The sequence below is a fragment of the Elephantulus edwardii genome, unplaced genomic scaffold (assembly GCF_000299155.1).
Source record: "Elephantulus edwardii isolate Elephantulus edwardi_28Jun2011 unplaced genomic scaffold, EleEdw1.0 scaffold00145, whole genome shotgun sequence".
Lineage (NCBI taxonomy): Eukaryota > Metazoa > Chordata > Mammalia > Macroscelidea > Macroscelididae > Elephantulus > Elephantulus edwardii.
The window spans coordinates 7,489,413-7,508,808 of record NW_006399895.1 but is presented as its reverse complement, the minus strand read 5'-3'; positions in this window follow the sequence as shown (position 1 = coordinate 7,508,808).

Below are 19,396 nucleotides of genomic sequence, written 5' to 3'. Positions count from 1 at the left end.
CCTATTCTCTCTTTTTCTTCCTGAAAAAAAGTTTCCTATTCATAGTTAGGCCATATGACCCTGTGCAGCTTAACAAAAATTGGCTCCAGGAAGAAGATATAATTTGAGGTCTATGTAGGGTTACATGTAATACGTGGTAACTATCCTACTTAAATCTTCTTGTAGTCAAGTTAATTCCAACTCTTAAGGCAATATAGGACACAGTCAAAATGCAATCTAGTGTTTCAAGGCTGCAAATCTTTATCGAAGCAGACTGCCACATCTTTCTCCTGCAGGGCAGCTAAAGAGGGGTGGGGGTTTATAGTATTTGTTTGGGTTTTGGGTTTGTGGGGTTTGTTTAAGTTGAGGAAAACACATTTTTAGATTTAAAAAAGACCTTTAGAGAATCAAATAACTACTTTTACTTTTTATATCTATTCAAGTCTTTTACCCATTTTTAAAAACAATTGAGCTGTTTGTATTTTTGTTGCTGAGTTGTAGGAGTCATATATATATGACCTTACAATATACAACAACTATATATATATTCTTTCCCCATCTTTTTACTCCCTAATCTAACAGTTAAAACACACACACGCACACACACATAATATTTATGGGAGAAGCACTTGAATGATTCAGGAAGTATCAAAAGAAGATGGAGGGAATGAATACACAGAGGCACCATAGCAAAAATAAGTGGTTGGCTCTGAAATATTTCAGGAAATACAATATGATAAAGAGCCAATGGTGATGCAGGAAGAAGTTCAAGTTGCACTAAAGGCACTGGCAAAACAATAATACCCCAGTAATAAATCAGATACCAACAAATGACATGTTTCAACTAACATTCAGCTCTGAATATGCTCACCAGTCTATGCCGGAAAATTTGGAAGACAGCTGATTGGTTAACTGACTGGAAGAAATCTAAATTTGTTCCCACTCCAAGGAAGGTAATCCAACAGAATATGAAAATTATAAAACAGTATCATTAATATTACATGCAAGCAAAATACTGTTGAAGATAATCCAAAAATGGCTAGAACAGTCGTTGACAGGAAACTGCCAGAAATTCAAACTGGGTTTAGGAGAGGCTATGGCACAAGGTATATAACTGATGATGACAGATGGAGCTTGACTGAAAGCAGAGAATATTAGAAGAACATCTATTTGTGTTTTATGGATTATGGGAAGGCATTTGAATGTACAGATCATTAACAAGTTATGGCTAACTTTGAGAAAAATGGGAATTCTTAAACATTTAACTATGCTTATACAAAAGCATATACCTAGACGTATACCTAGACCAAGAAACTGTTGTCTAAACAGAGCAAGGTAATTGAACATGATTTAAAATCAAGAAAAGTGTGCATTAAGGTTGTATCCTTTCTTATTCAATATGTATACTGAGAAAATAATTCAAGAAGCCAGGCTTTATGAAGAATGTGGCATCAGGATAGCAGGAAGACTCATCAACAACTTCCATTATGTAGATGACACAATCTGGCTTGCTGAAAGTGAGAAGTCCTTGAAACACCTGACACAAGAGCAAAGACTTTAATAGCCTTCAATATTGATTACATCTCAACATCAAGAAAACAAAAATCCTCACCACTGGGACAGTAGGTAACATTAATATATTAATTATATATTAATAAAAAAGTACACCTGATTCAAGCTATGCTCTTTCAAATCTCCTGCTATGCTTTTGAGAGCTCGACAATGAATAAGGATGACAGTAGAACTGATGCCATTGTAGGTAGGTAGGTAGGTAGATAGATAGATAGATAGATAGATAGATAGATAGATAGACAGACAGACAGACACACAATGTTATGAGTTTAAAGACTAAAGTACACCTGATCCAAGCCACATTATTTCAACTGACTTCATGCATGGTATTTTCATCTATGCATGGTTTTACTAGGATACACCTGATTCAAGCCATGGTCTTTTCAATTGGGTTTATATATCTGAATTAAGAAGATCAAAGAAAACTTGATGCCTTTGTACTGTGGAGTTGGCAAAAAAAAACAAAACAAAACACAAAAAACAAACAAACAAACAAACAAACAAAAAACACCACAAAAAACTAGCTATCCCATGGACCGCCAAAAGAACATGAAGTGTCAAACAACAAACATTGGCAAGGTTGTGGAGAAACTAGAACCCTTATTCACTTTTGGTGGGAGTGTAAAATGGTGCAACCACTATGTAAAGCAATATGTGCTTCCTCAAAATGTTGGAAATAGAGATACCATTTGACCCAGCAATTCCACTACTGGGAATATACCCTAAAGAAATCAAAACTGTTACCCAAGCAGATATATGCACAGCCATATTTATTGCTGCTTTGTTCACAATAGCTAAGAGTTGGAAACAACCCAAGTGCTCATCAACAAACAAATGGATAGAGAAGCTGTGGTATATTCACACAATAGAATATTATGCAGGACTGAAAAATAAAGAACTTATGAAATATTATACAAAATGAATGACCATGGGGGACATTATGTTGAATGAAATATCTTAGTCACAAAATGACAAATACTGCATAATGTTATATAACAGGACTGATATGGGGGTTGGGAGGAACTAAGAAAAGAGGAGATAGAAAGAAAACAAGGGAGAGAACTGTATAAGAGGAATATACGATTAGGTACTATTGGCATGACAAGTGTCCAGAATGAGAGTTGCATAGTAAAATGGTTGGGGGGACGATGACTGTATAACAATGAAAGAACTTTTTTCCCAAAGAAAAGAGTGAGCTGGGACAAGGGGAACAAGAGGAAAATGTGCATCAATGAATGAATAAAAATCGAAGTTCTTTATAAACTTTCATTAAAATCTAAAAAAAAAGAAGATTAAGAAGTGTACCTTGTAGGAAGTTCAGCTATCTTGCTCCTTAGAGCAGGGGTGGTGAAACTCCAGCTTAGCTATGTTGGACATGTTATAAGGAGAGATAAACCGTTGGAAAAAGAAATCACAATGGGAAATGAAGTAGGTCAGAGAGAGGAATATCCTCAAGATGATTGACACAGTGACTATAACCAAGGGTTCTAGAATGTGAGAGAACATGAAGATAGCTCAAGATAGATCAAGGTTCACATCCATTGTTAATAGGGTGGCTATAAATCATAGTTGAATCAAAGGCACATAACAACAACAAAGTAGAACTGCCAAATCGACCTTTCAAGGTCATAATTTTAAGTAATCAGATTACATCTTTCTATCAGAGCAACTGGTGATTCTAAACCAATGACCTGAACTCGCACTTAGCAGATGAGTGTTTAACCACTGTAATACTGGGACTTCTGGAAATGCGATATAGTATTGTGCAAAGAATACACTTGCGATTCATTCATATCTGGGCCTAATTCTTTGTTCCACTATCTAACTTGGGAAATAACTTGGGCACATAAAGGTTATCCTTATCCTCAATTTCTTCATTTGTAGAAAAACATTAGTGTTTTATAAACTTCAGTGATTCAAAATTGTGGTACATTCACATGATGGGATACTATGCTGCATTCAGGAACACTGATAAATGTCAGAAAGTACCATATGAACAGAAACCAATGGTAATGAAGGAGGAAGTTGAAGCTGCATTGAAGGCCCTGGGGAAAAAATAAGGCCCCAGGAATCAATGGATACCAATTCATTTGTTTCATTTAACAGATGCAGCCTTGAATGTGTCTACCAGTCTATGCCAGGAAATTTGGAGGACAGCTGCCTGGCCAATGGATCAGAAGAGGTCCAAATATGGACCTCTAGTCCATAATCCATTCCCAAGAAAGATAATTCAACTGAATGATGAAATTATTGAACAATATCATTAACATCACATGCAAGCAAAAGACTGCTGAAAATCATTCAAAAATGGCTAGAACAATACAAAGACTGAAAGAATTTCAAGCAGGATTTAGAAGATGTCATGGTACCAGGGATATCACTGATGATGTCAGATGGATCCTGGCTGAAAGTAAAGAAAATCAGAAGAATGTCTATTTGTGCTTTATAAACTATTCACGTAAAGGCATCTGACTGTGTGGATACCAAGTTGTTGCTGACATTGAAAAGAACGGGAATCCCAGAGACTTAATTATGCTCATGTGAAACCTGTATCTAGACCAGGAGGCTATTGTGAGAGCAGAACAGGGAACACGTCATGGTTTAAAATTGAGAAGGGAGTTATTGTATTTTCTGTTTATGCCTTTTCAATCAGTATTCTGAGCAAACTATTTGAGAAGCTGGACCCTCTGAAGAGAAATGCCGCATCAGGATTGGAGGAAGTCTCATTCATAACCTTTGTTAGTAGATAACACATCTTTGCTTGAAGTGAGGACATGAAACACTTGCTGCAGAAGGTCAAACTCTGCAGCCTTCAATGTGTGTTGCAATTCAATATTAAGAAAACAAAAGTGGACCAATAGGCGACATCATGATATATACAGAGAAAATATTCAAATTGTTAATGACTTCATCTTGCTGGGATCCTCAATCAACATACTTGGTACAAGCAGTCAGGAGATCAAGAGACATACTGCACTGTAGTCAGTATCTTCTGTCTGTAGTCAGGAACTTCTCCAAATTATTGAGGAGCAATAATGTTAGTTTGATGAGTAAGGTGTGCCTGATCCAGACCATGGTCTTTTCAATCACTTGCTATGCTGCATAAAGCTGGATAATGGAGAAGGATGACAGAAGAAAAATTGATGCCTTTGGACTATGGTGTGGAAAGTGAGTATTAAATATCCATTGACAGCCAAAAGAACAAACAGGTATATTCTGGAAAAAGTGAAGCCAGATTGCTCCTTGGAAACAAGAATGGCGGAGCTTCATCTTACACACTTTGGGTATACCACTTCAAGAAGTTATTCCTGAAAGAAGGACATCATGCTTGGAAAGCTAGAGGGACGGCAAAGGAAAGGAATACTCTCAACGAGGTTGATTGGCACAGTGAATGCAGCTGCAGCAATGGGCTCGAGTGTGTCAGAGATCATGAGGGTGGCAGAGGACAGGACACAATTCAGATATGCTGTTCATAGGATTGCAATAAGTGAAGTCCATCTCTGAGAGCATAAGTTGTACTCAATGGCACTTAACAACAACAACATAAAGGGGAATAAAGGTATCATTTAAGAAATAACAAAGCTTTAGCAATCTGCTTACTTCATCATATCCACAAAGTAGGCTTTCAATGTTCTCAAATCTAGTGCTCAGATAATGCTTTTACTGCTACTCTTTTTGTCAATAACAGTGAAATGATAGTTTCATTGCAGCCATCTCACTGAAATGCTCTCAGGGAGAGCTCCGTTGATTTCGCCAGTTACTGGGGACTAGGGAACTACTCATGGCAAAAGCTTTCATGAACTATTAACCAGGACATTGGAAACCTTTTAGTTCAACCAGCTGAATCGAAATAGGATAGACTTATACTACCTATGTCTAAAAGTTGCTTCACACAATGTCTGTGATCAGGTCAGATATACAAGTGTCATGCCCTGTATCAGAAGATTCATCTATTTGTTTATCAGTTTGACATAATTCCTCAAGGGATTGAAACAAACTCAGATAATGAGTTGAGTTGGAAAGGGGAAAACTGTGATTTAAAGATAGTTGGAAATCTATTTTTCTAGTTCTATTATATAGTATGAAATTATGTAAAACAAAGCTCAAAATGACTGCATATCCTATTCCAGACTTCGGTGACAGTTGTTAAAATTTTCTGCATAAAAAGCATATTTTTTATTTACAAGGAATATGTTAATGATGAAGCAATACATATGTTTGTTCCTGGTTAGTAACCTGGTTTAGAAACACATCATCTGGTAAGAATACTGAGACAAATATAGACAATAAAGTAGAATAGAAATGCCATCAGCCAGTATACCATAAAAAAAGTGTAAATCATTTAAACAGGCTCACACTAAAGGAAGATACAAGGCAGAATTTGAGCCACAGATGCAGCAATTTACATCTGGCTATGTCTTTACCTAACACTTCACTAAATACTTCCAACCCACTCCTGTCTAGAATTTCTTTTAAACCTGAACATGACAAATCCCTGGAAGCAAAGTCCATCTCTGAGAGCACTGAAGTTGTTTCTTTTTTAATTTTATTAATTTAAAAATATCTTTATTGGAACACATTCAAGAGCTTCATTATCTGTTTCTTATGCATCCTTTTCCATACATCTCAAATGCTAAGGACAATGATGTGATCTAAAGAGCTGAGACAATAAAACTAGATAAACAGATTTGTTGTTGGCTGTGTACCACTGAGTCAGAACTAACCCACAGCTGGCCCTCCAGCAGGTTTTTGGAGATAGTAAATTGTACAGAAGGAGACTGTCCATCCTTTTTCCATGAAGCAGCTGGTGGATTCAAACCATGTACCTTTGAGACTGCATAATTTCTTACCACTAGACCACTAGAGCTCTCTAAACAAATTTAGGGAAGCAAGCAAAAACAAATTTGTAAAAAAAAAAATTCAAGCAATGATCATCTGAATCTGTACATTCCTAGGTACAAGAGTGAAAGAACATGTGTGGTCACACAAAAATGTGTATGTTCATGACTGTAACAGTCTTGTGATAGTTCCAAACTAGAAACATTCTAAATGTCTATCAGTGGATGACTGGATAATAAATTAAAGATCTAGAAATATGATGTTATCCAAGAATTAAAAAAAAACAACTGATAAATGCAACAACATAGGTGAATGAGTCTCAAAAGAATTTTGCTCAGTCAATGAAGCCCAACAAAAAGGGGACAGCCATTGAATAATTTCATTTATATAAAAACTTAAGAAATGGAAAAACTAAATGTCGTAAGAGAAAGCATACCAGCAATTGCCTGGTGATAAGTCATGTAGGAAGGAGGACTTACAAAAAGATCACAATTGAAATCTAAGCAGGAATGAAAAACAAGGAACTTATAAAATATTATACAAAATGGGTGACCTTGGAGGACATCATGCTGAGTGACATATCTCAGTCACAAAAGGACAAATATGGGGAGCTCTGGTGGCCTAGTGGCAAGAAGCTGCACTGCAATCCCAGAGGCGTGGGGTTCAAATTCACCAGATGCTCAGTTGGAGAAGGAGGGCCAGTCTCCTCCTGCACCAGTCAGTACCGATTTGACGGTACACACACACACACACTAAAATTTTAAAAAGAATTATATAAAAAAAGGACAAATACTATGCAAGGCCACTGTTATAAAACATGACTGACATGGGGTTTGGGGGGAACTAAGAAAAGATGGGAGAATTAATGAACACTGCATTTAAATGTATAAGGGAAAGAAATGTCTAAAAGAAATATATGAGTAGATATTATTAGCATGACAACAGTCCAGAATAAGAGCTGCATAGTAAAGTGGACTAGTAGACCAGGGAGGCGGGGGAGAGAGAGGAAATTGTGCAACAAAGAAAGAATTTTTTTACAGAGAAAAGTGAACTGGCAGGGAGGTAGGGATGAAAATGTGTAACAATGAATGAATGGAAATCCAAGTTTTTCGTAAATTTCATTAAAATATCACTAAAATAAAATAATAAAGAACCCAAAACAGTATCATGAAAATAAAACACACAAACACAACCATTTTGTATACCTCATATTGGTGCCATAGTTAAAATATAATTTCGAATTAAATAAATACGTGTTAAGGATATAATTTCTAATGTTAGAGGACTCTTGGATGAAGGCAGAGAACAGCAGAAAAATGTTTATCTAAATTTATTGATTACACAAAAACATTAAACTTATGTGGATCACAACAAATTATATGTAACATTGAGAAGAACGGTATTGGAGTTGTGTTAAAATGGAACCTTTTGGTACATAGACCACAAGGTAGTTGTTTGAAAAGAACATGCTTTATAATCAGAAAAGGTATGGATCAGGGTTATATCTTTTCAATATACTTATTTGTTTGAATTGTTGAGAAATAATTTGAGAAGCTGTACTGTAAGAAGAATGTGGCATCATATTTGGAGAAAGCCTCATAAAAACCTGTGATCATGTATCGAACATGGCTTTGATTGCTGAAAGGGGAAAAAGCCTGAAACACTTAGTCATGGAGATCAAGGACTGCAGCCTTTGGTATGGATTACACAATATAAACAAAAATCCTTATAATAAACAACATCATATGACAAAGAAAACTCATTTTCTCTTAGCTTCATTTAGCTTGGATCCACAACTAATATATATGGAAGCAATAATCAAGAACTCAAAATACTATACTGGGCAAATTTGTTGAAAAGATGTCATCAAAAGCAAAGATGTTGAAGAGGTTGTCATTTCACCTTTTGCTGGGTTTATTTCCTTGCCAAAAATCAGTTGACCATACATAGAAGGGCCAATTTTTGAGTTCTCGAATCTGTTCCATTGGTCTATGTGCCTTTCATTGTACCAGTACCATGCTGTTTTTGTTAGTACTGCTGTGTAGTAAGTTTTGAGGTCAGGGAGTGCTATGCTTCCCACTTCATTTTTATTTTTCAGAAGTGCTTTGCTTACTCAGGGTCTCTTTCCTCTCCAACGAACTTGAAAATTTCCCTTTCGATCTTCTTAAAAAATAAATTTGGTATCTGTATTGGGATTGTGTTAAACATGTGGATTGCTTTTGGTGGAACTGTCATTTTTACAATATTGAGTCTTCCTATCCATAAACAGGGAACATTTCCCCATTTATTCAGGTATTTATTGTATCTCTCAAAAATGATCTGTAGTATAGATCTGTTTGTATAGGTCTCTAGTTAGGTTCACTCCCAAGGATCTCAATTTGTAGTTGGCTATTGTAAGTGGTATTGCCTTCTTGGTTTTCCTCTCTGAGTTCTCTTTGTTACTCTAAAGGAATCCCACTGATTTTTGGATATTGATTTTATACCCTGACTGCTAACTTTAGAAAGCTGAAACAAGATCCACATCTCTTACCATACATAAAAATCAACTAAAGGTGGATCAGTGACCTGGGAGTAAAGCTCCGAACCATAAAATTCATGAAAAAAAAAAAAACTGGGATCAAGCTTAGAAGGCCTATTCTATGTTACAGAAAGACCACCAAAGACAGCCAGAAATGCACAATCTGAAGAGGATAAAATTGATGAACGGGACCTTCTAAAGATTAAATCTCTATGCTCATCAAAAACTTTTTCCAACAGGGTGAAAAGAAAACCTACTGACAGGGAACAAACACTTGGCAATACCATTTCAGACAAGGGTCTCATAACAAAAGTTTACACATTACTCCTTGGCCTCCAGAAGAAAAAGATAAAATGGCAAGAGACATGGAAAGACTTTTCACAGAGGAGGACATTTGTATTGTCAACAGACCCATGAAGAAATGCTCCCAATCACTGGCAATAAAAGAGATGCAAATCAAAACCACAATGAGGTACTATCTCACTCCAGTAGCAGTGGCAAGGTTTAGCAAGGCAGCAAGTAGTAAATGTTGGAGAAGATGTGGTGAGATAGGAACTCTTATACATTGGTGGTGGGTTCGTAAAATGTGCAATTATTCTGGAAGGCAGTTTGGTGTTTTCTCAAAAAGCTGAACATATAAATTTCATATGACCCAGCTATTCCCTGGAATATACTCTGAGAAAATGAGAAGTAAGGCACAAGAGAGACTTGTACATCGATGTTTATAGCCCCATTATACAGCATTGTAAGAACATGGAAACAGCCCAAATGACCAACCAAAATGGAATAGATTTAGAAATTATGGTACATTTACATAATGAAATACTATGCAGCACACAGGAGCAATGATTTTGGGAGGGACGGGAGAAAGGTATGCTAAGTGAACTAATTCAGTCCCATAAGGAAAAATATTGTATAAGACCATTGGAGCTAAGGGGTGAGGATGAGGGGAGTTTAATCATAAGATCACATAATTTGATGAGTGGAGAGAGGGGTGAGTAAAGGAAAGGGGAAAGATGTAGTGTGAAAACAATATATATGAACTTTGTAAGTAAACCAGTATAAAGAAAATAATTTTTTTTAAAAAAGCAAAGATGTTATTTTGAGAACTAAGGGGAGCCTGATTCAAGTAATAATATTTTCAATTGCCTCACATGCATGCAAAAGCTGTAGAAAGACCAAGTAAGAATTGACACTTTTAAGTTATTGGAAAGGAATATTAAATATACCATGTTGGCCAGAAGAATGAGCAAATTTGTCTTTCAGGAAGTACAGCCAGAATGGTCCTTAGGGGATAGTCACTTTGTTTCATATACTTTGTACATCTTCTCCAAAGGACTAGAGTCTAGAAAAGGACATCATGCTTAGTACTGTAGGAGACTAGAAGAAAAGTGGCAGAGTCCTAATGAGCTAGACTGGCTGCAGCAAAGCACTCAAACGTAACGTGATTTTGGAGAGGTGCAGAACCAGGCAGTGTTTTTCTGTTGTTCATAGTCACTATGAGTCAGTTCCAACTTCATAGCAGTGAGTATGCTGAGAATATTTTGTCAATTGTACTTTATTTCTGTTTATTAACTCATCTTTCAACAGTTCAAATGACATCCAGTATTCTTTTTCAATTGTCCAATTTTCTGATGCATATGAAGCAACTAAAAAAACCAGAGCTTGGCTCAGGCACACTCTAAGTCTTTAAATGGATATCATGCTCTTTAGAACTTTAGATAGGTCCTTGACAAGAGATTTTCCAAATGCAACACATCTTTTGATCTGATAACTGCTGTTACTATGAGTGTTAAATGTGTATTCCAGTAAGGTGAAATATTTCCCCGCACCTATCACGATGTTGTCTATGGTTGAAATATAATAATTTTTAATTCATTTTAATGAAAATTTACAGATATTTTGGATTTCCATTTATTCACTGTTGCACTTTTCTCCCTTCCCACCTCTCCCCTCCAGTTTGTTCTTCTCTTTGAAAAGTAAAATTCTTTCATTCTTATAAAATACCTGCCCCCAAGTCCACTCCACTATATAGCCTTTGTTCTGGATTCATGCCATGACAATAACACCTAATCACATATATCTTTTAAACAGTTCTCTCTCTCATCTGTTTCAATGCAGTATACATAATTTATCTCATCTTTCTCAGTCTCCCCGACAACTCCTATGTCAATCCCATTTTATCTTTTTTGAAGACTAGGCTTTCACCTTCTGTAGCAAGTACTTTAAGTGCTCTTCACTTTTGGCAAACAATATTGTGTCATCTGCATAACATGGGTTGTTGATGAGCTTTCCTACAATTTCTGATGCCACTTTCTTCATCATATATTTCAGCTTCTCAAGTTATTTGTTCAGCATACACAACGAATAGGTATGGAGAAAGGATGTACTTTTTCTGATTTTAAACCATGGATTGTTCTCTTGCTCTGTTTCAACAACTGCTTCTTCAACTATATATATAGATTTTTTTTTTATGAGCACAATTAAAGTGTTCTGGGAAACCCATTCTTCACAATGTTAGTGCTAATTTGTTATGATCCACATTGTCACATGCCTTTGTATAGTTAGTATAACACAAGTAAACCTCTTTCTGGCATTTTCTGTTTTCAGCCAAGATCCATTTGAAATCAGCAGTGATATACATTGTTTCATGGCCTTTTCGGAGTCCAGTTGGAATTTCTGGTAGTTCACTGATGATGTATTATTCTAGCTGTGTTTTACATAATTGTCAGTAAGATTTAACTTGCATGTGATATTAATTTTATTGTTCAGTCATTTCCACATTCTTCTGGATCACCTTCTGAGCAAGGAGAACAAATTGTTCCAGTCAGTTGGCCAGAGAACTGTCTTCCAAATTTATTGGCATAGGCTAGTGAGCATATCCCGTGCTGCATCTGTCTGTTTAGACATACATGTCAATTTTTATTCCATCAATGCCAGAGGCAATATATTTTGCCAATTCCTTCAGGGCAGGCTGACATTCCAAAATGGATGTCAGAAGAGACTCTGTCTGAAACTTACACTAGAATAAAGATAGGTCAAAACAAAGTGGGGCACGGATGCTGAAATGAGAGAGGTGAACAGGCAATTTCAAAGGGTAGTTTGAGAAAATAAAGCAAAGCATTACAATGAAATGTGCAAGAAGCTGGAGTTAGAAAACAAAAAAGTGAGATCACCCTTGGAATTTCTCAAGCTAAGAGAGCTGAAGAACAGATTCAAGCTGTGAGTTGCTGTACTGAAGTATTTTTATGGACAATATCTTGAAAGCTGCAGTAAGTACCAAAGGAAAAAGAAGGAATACACACAGGCACTGTACCAAAAAGAACTGGTCGACACTGAAATACTTCAGGAAGAAGTTCTGTTTTGAGGAGTCAGAGATCTTTTGAACATCCACAACAACAATGTATTTTAAAGAGTAATTTTACTTCTTTCAAATGCTTTCAATGACTAAACTATCAAAACCATTTAATGACCTTCCCTTCTACACAGTTTCTATTTATTCCCTTGCGTTGGGTGAATTAACCTAAATATACATTTTTTAAATTTTAAAAATTTGAAGTATGCTGAACAGAAAATTTACTTATTCCATAAACCTTCACCTAAATCCCAAATTTTTTTTAAAAAGATCTACAGTACAATCCTCTGGTTCAAAAGCCTTCCCTGTTTCCTGATTCTCATTCACATCTTGTTTACCATTGCCCTCAACCACAAACTTCCATTCCAGATACGGCAACCTTCTTTTTGCCTCTTCGTCTTCCTCTATGTCCTGATGGTTCTATCAAGTCAGTGTTTCCAAATATTGTAGGGTTTTTCAGGCTCAAATCCTTCCTTCTACATGACAGTTTTTCTTGTCCTTCAACACTTTCGGGAGTTCTCTTCTCTTGAATTTCGACAGTAGCTATTACTACTTGATTATTATTACTTAATTCCTTGACCACAAATTTTATTGTATGGTTATCTTTCCATTTGCATTTTTTCAGTCTTATTTCCCATAACAGCCATTTAAACATTTTACAAATGGCTAACATAGAGAATCATGGACTTTCTTATCCAGGTCAGTTTTTACTTTATTTTTATACTTCTCATAGTGGTTGTACATATGTCAGGTGTGATTTTCTCAAACTTTGTATTTTCAGTATATTTGAGAGTTAACGTTTTGATTGCAGAATGATTTTGGAAAATAGACACAAATATATTGCTTATAAAATTAAAACACTACTGTATTTTTCTGTATATATTATTTTAATTTCATTAATATTTACATAGAGATTGGTTTCATTCATTCACTTATGCACACTTTTCTTACTCATCTTCCCCTGATTCCCCTTGTAATGCTTGTCCTGTTCTAGGTTATTATCATACACATAGTTTTTTTTTTTACAGCTAAGAAATTTTTATTAAAGCAAGAATATTATAATCTAAATTATATTTCCTTGCTCAGTTATCCATTACATTGTCTAAAACTGAAGTGATATTCTGAGCTATTCCACAGTAAAGAATTACAAAATTAAAGAAAGAAATGCTTTAAAATTTTATACTGAGCTTAAAATTCTTTTCCCCAGAGTCTATAAACCATTAATTTGTTTTTATAATACACATGGTTTCTAATAGTCCTTTACTTTCAAATTTTCCTTTGTTTCACACATTTTAGTGTGGTATTCATGATTCATCCATTCTTTTCAGTTCTTCCCATCTTGATCCTGTTATAATAATAGGCTTGTGCATAATTTGTCTATTGTGATAGAAATATTTCACTCAGTATAATGTATTCCAAACTAATCCATGTTGTGTAATGTTTTATTAGTTCATTATTTTTCAGTGCTGCATAGTATTCTAATACAAATATTACTGTAATTTTAACAAATTACAATAAAAAGACAAATGGTTTGGAAGTTATTTAACCTGACTTTTAATCCCATATCATGTAAAGCTGTTAATAGTAATTTAATTTATCTAGAACTAGGTTTCCTCATTATGGTAAAATGACGTGCCTAGAGCAGATAATGTAAAATTGTAAAATGATTCTGTACTTGTGACTTCATCCTGAAATGTAAAACTATTTTGTCTTGAACAGATTGAGATTCTGTTCAAAGCCAATGTTAAGGATTCATGTTAGGTTTGTTTCAGCCTCCTGTGGTCTGAAGGATCCTTTAGGGGTGGTGTCACCTCACCCTCACCTCCTGAACCACTTGTTGGACCTCTTGGCCACATAGAACTCTTAGGAATGTTTAGTATCACTTTCAGTCAAAGAATAATATGTTACAGAGACATCTGTAAGTGGTCCAAATGTCGTATTTTACTAACATTAAAAAAATTTTGTAAAATCTTTCTACATTGAATTCTATCATTAGTCATAACATTGTTAGCAACTTAGCAGAAGCTTTAAAAAATTCTTCTCCTTTCCTTTGATTACTATTTTATTCTCAAAAGTTATTACTGAAGGTTCACAATACTAAACAGCACAACATTTTAGCTAAGAATGCCATTAACACTAATGAAATCTTTGCCTACAAAAGCAATAATGGTTCTTGTAGAATGAGTTTAAGGATCCAGGAGCGGTGGGAGAGGCTGGAGGCAGAGGGATGTGGATGTACAGGGGGAAAAGCAGATTAATCATTGGATTGTACAATTTGATGGGGGGGTGAGGAAAAGTGAAAAAATTTGTTTGAGTTGTATTAGAATTTTGTAAATTTTATTTTTAAATTTTGTAAATTCTGTCATCCTTATTCATTGTCCAACTTTCAGTTGCATAGGAAGTAATTGAAAATACCATGGCTTGTGTCAGGATCACCTTAGTTTTTAAACTGACCTCATTGCTCTTCGGCACATTTGAAGGTTCAAAGATTAAATTAGCACCAAATTTTTTAGCTTTTGGCAGTATATTGAGATTTGTAAGCTTGGCTTACAACGATATGTGGTTCATTGTTAACAGGAATACTTCTATTAAACAAATAATAAATTTCATCTGAAACAGTGAACAAAAATTTAAGTGTAGTACTGTGATGTGGTACTTCCATTTTTGTCAGTGATGCTAGTACATATTGAAGTGCACTCCTTTATTTCTGGTGTACTTTCTAATTAACATTCCCTTTTCAATAACTTTTCTTTATTTCATTACTAGCTGCATATTACTGAAACAACTAAAAATTGTTTGAGTTACAGTCCGAGTAAAGAACTTTGTTGAATAAAAATCCAGAATATAAAATATCCTTAAGTTTATCTTCTTTCTCAAATGTTTACATAACCAAAGGCTCTATTTTATACCTTTTTCCTGTCCTGAAAAAGGGAACTCAAAATAATCTAAAAGGAACTGACTTACTGACAATTAGGCATTTTTTTTTACTTTGCAACTTTAATTTAAAGTAGAAGACTCTGATATAATCTTTCTTTGAAAAAGTAATCAGAGTATTTTGTTACTCATGAGAGCTATTGTGAAAGTTGCTAAGTGCCCTCCATGATTTTTATTTACAGGACTAAATCTTTCAGCCATTTGGTAGGAAAGCAAATAATATCAGAGTTACCAGGAGATCTGTCTTACCTTGTCACAGTAGAACTGGAGGACACCTATGTCATTTGAGGACTGACAGATGAAATTTCAGGTGTGGCTTGGCAACCAAATCTGGTTATTACTGTACATAATTACTGGCATAAAAAGATTTTGAAAAATCACAGTTAGTACTCTGATTTTACATAGCAAGGGCTATCAATTTAACACACTCTCGTCTGACCTCAACTGGTACTAATTATACAATGTTTTAAAGTAGAAAACAGCTGCTGAAAAACATACAACAAAGAATAAGGGGTGTGAATGTAATAGTGTTGTTTGCTGCTAACTATCTGCTGAGGAAAAAACATGTCCAGAAATTCTCTCTCCCTCCAAATAGATGATATACAACTTCAAGTACATTACTGAGATGAAAAGAGCTTCTTGTTATTAATTTTATGTTATTATTCAACATTGCATTTTAAAAATAAATTGCATTTCCATATTATATGCTATTAAAGTACTGACCTAGCCTTAAAATACAATTAAAATACATATAAGGAAAGCATGTCAACAAACAGATGTATTTACATCTATCATAAAGGATGAAAATAAATTTGGAACTTTCTCTATATGAATTTATGTTACATATAAGATCTTTGACAACTGAACCTGAAAATCATATTATTATTATTAAGTTTATGACCAAGAAGAGGTAAATTAAGACAGTGTTTATTTCATAATTCATTACTGTTAATTTCTCCAATTGCCTTGACTGGATAGCCCTTCTTTTCCTTTTTATCCATGTATACCTGTTGACATAGTGTATTACATGTTGGCTGCAAACTGAAAGGTCAGTCATTTCTATCCACCAGCTGCTTCAGGATAAAGATGGACAGTGATGGGAATCCTGCAGAGATGTATATCCTTGAAAATCCAATGAAGAGTCATTATGACTTGGAATCAACTCAAGGGCAATGGTTTTTTACTGTTGTTCTTGCTGGTTTGGGGATGTTAAAGATATCTGAATGTATATTTGACTAGGGATGATAGGAGGAGGATTAATGCCTTTGAGTTGTGGTGTTGGAGAAGAGTGTTGAATATACCATCGACTGCTAAGAGAATGAACAGGTTCATCCTAGAGAGGGTTAAACCAAGCTGCTCCTTGGAGGCAATGATTCTGAAGTTTCGTCTGACATACTTTGGACATGTTGCAAGGAGGGGCCAGTATTTGGGAGAGGGGTGTTATGCTTGGGAGGGTGGAGGGACAGCACAGGAGAGGAAGACATTCGATGAGATGGATCGATTCAGTGACTAGGGTATCAGGGGTAGGTGTGTCGGAGACAATAAGATTGGCACAGGATAGAGCGGTTTTAGGGCTATTGTACAGAGGGTTGCTATGAGTCGCGGGTGACACAACACATAAGTACAACATATTTGAGTTACTAAAATGTTTACAAAGTTGTTGAAACTAGTTAGAATATATAATCTTATTTTAATTAAATAAATGTGTACATCTGTTGTTTTTAAGTTGTTTTCCTTTAAGACAATTATGAAAAATTAATCTATTGAAATTTATTAGTTCACTTTCCAATGAAGGCAGAAAGAAATGTTTATCTTTGAATATTTATAAGTAAAAAAAAAGCTATTAATGTTTAAGTTTATAAAACTTTATGAAACTCCTGAATAAAAAGAAAAAATAGTAATACATTTAAAAAATTATAATCTGCAGCTGTAGAATAAACATAGCTTCATGGATAGTTTTATCAAGAGCTATATATGTGAATCAAATAATTATTTAACAGAATTTTTGAACAGTAATGTTAGGTTAGCACCACCTATATTTTCTGGTTTCATGGCAAAGAAAGGAGACAATCAGCTACCCATTTCAACTTTACTTCCACTGTTTGTCATGGTTTTCACCAAGAAAGGGTGCTGAAATTTATCAAATGCTACTGCATCCACAGAGACAATTATGTAGTTATTCTACTGATGAGATGTATCATGTTGATAAGATTTTCTAGTACTGAACTAAGCCAGCAACACCAGTGAGAATAAATCGCTGTTGGTTACAGTGTATGACTATGTTAATATGCTATAGAATTCTGCTTGCAAGTGTTTTGTTTAGGATTTTTACATCCATATTCATAAGGTTTACTGGCCTGCAATTTTCTTTCCATGTGGTGTCTTTGTCTTGTGTTGGTATCAGTATTGTGTTTATTCACAAAATAAGTTAGGGGAATGTTCCTTCCTTCTCTATCATTTGGAAGGTTTTAAACAGCATTATTGTAAAATCTGTAAATGTTGGCTATAATTCCCCAAGAAAGTCATCCACCTCCGGACTTTCCTTTTTTTTTTTTTTTGAAGGCTTTTATTGTATGATTTTTTTAAATCACAGATCCAATCTCTTCAGTGTTGAGACTTTTATTTTTTTTTTCTCAGTTTGAGTAAGTTGTATGTTTCTGAAAGTTTGTCCATTTTACAAAGCTATTCCAATTTGTTGCCATATTGTTGTTAATATTCTGTCATTGTTTTAGTTCTGTAGGGTCAGTTGTAATGTCTCCTCTTTCATTTCTTATTTTGCTATTTGAATTTCTTTCTTTTTTGTCAGTCTAACTAGTGGTCCATCAATTTTATTAATCTTTTCAAAGAGTTGGTTTTAATTGTTATTTATTTCTGCTCTGTGTTTCTTATTTCCTTTCTTCTGATAGGTAGGGTTAGGCTGTTTATTTGAGGTCTTTCTTCTTTAGTAACATAGGCATTTATTACTGTACTGTACTGTACTGTACTGTACTGTACCCTGTTACTTTCCAACTAAACTCCTTAAATGTGGCTCTGGCCCTTGAGTTCTATATTACCATTATACTGTTGTTGTTGAGTTCCATCAAATGGAGCATGACTGACTCATAGTGACCCTATGAACAAAAGACCTAAAGCCTTTTGATAACTATCATTTCTCAAATTTCATAGAGTTTCCAGAGGAATTTTGCTTAAGAAGTGTATGCCACTCCTGCTTCTAAGTGACCATTATAATTAATTAGAACACCTAACAGAGGAGTAGAATGTCATGTGAGGCATGGCTGATTTCAGAATTAACCTCCACCTTGCAGCAATCAGTTTTGAGCCACGGATCTTGATTTTCCTTCTCTCTTGGGAAGTTAAAAGTTAGATGTCATGGCTAAAATTGAGAAGAATGGGAATCCCAGAACACTTAATTATGCTCGTATGATATCTATAACTAAGTCAAGAAGTTGTCTGAATGAAGTAAGAAAACACTGTACGTTTTAAACTCAGGAAAGGTGTGCAGCAGGATTGTATCCTTTCTCCAAACATGTTCAACCTGCATGCCAAGTAAATCATTCAAGACGCTGGACTCTAAAGAATATGGCATTAGGATCAGAGGAAGATGCATCAACAACCTATGTTATGCAGGTAACACAACTTTGCTTACTGAAAGTGAGGAGACTTTGAAATGCTGCAAAAGATCAAAGACTATATAGCCTTAAATACGGTTGCATCTCTACATCAAAAAGATAAAAATCTTTATCACTGGATTGATAAGCAACACTATGATAGATTGTGAAAAGATTGAAATTGTCAATGACTTCATCTTACTTGAATCCACAATCAACACCTTTGGTACCAGCAGTCAGGAGATCAGGAGACTTATTGCACTGGGCAAGTAAGCTGTTAGGGACCTTTCCAAATTACTGAGGCACAATGATATCAGTTCGAAAACTAAGGTGTATCTTATTCAGGCTTTGGGCTTTTTCAATCACTCACTATGCATCTAAGATCTGAACAACACACAAGGATGACAGAAGAAATCTAGTGCAGTTTTCAGAGTCTCATCTGACATCCATTCCAGAAAACTGCACTAGAGCACTGAGAAGCCAAAACAAAGGGAAATCATGCCAAAGTAAAAGAACTGAGCAGAAAATTTCAAAGACAGCTCGACAAAACAAAGGAAAGTATTATAACGAAATATGCAGAGAACTGGAATT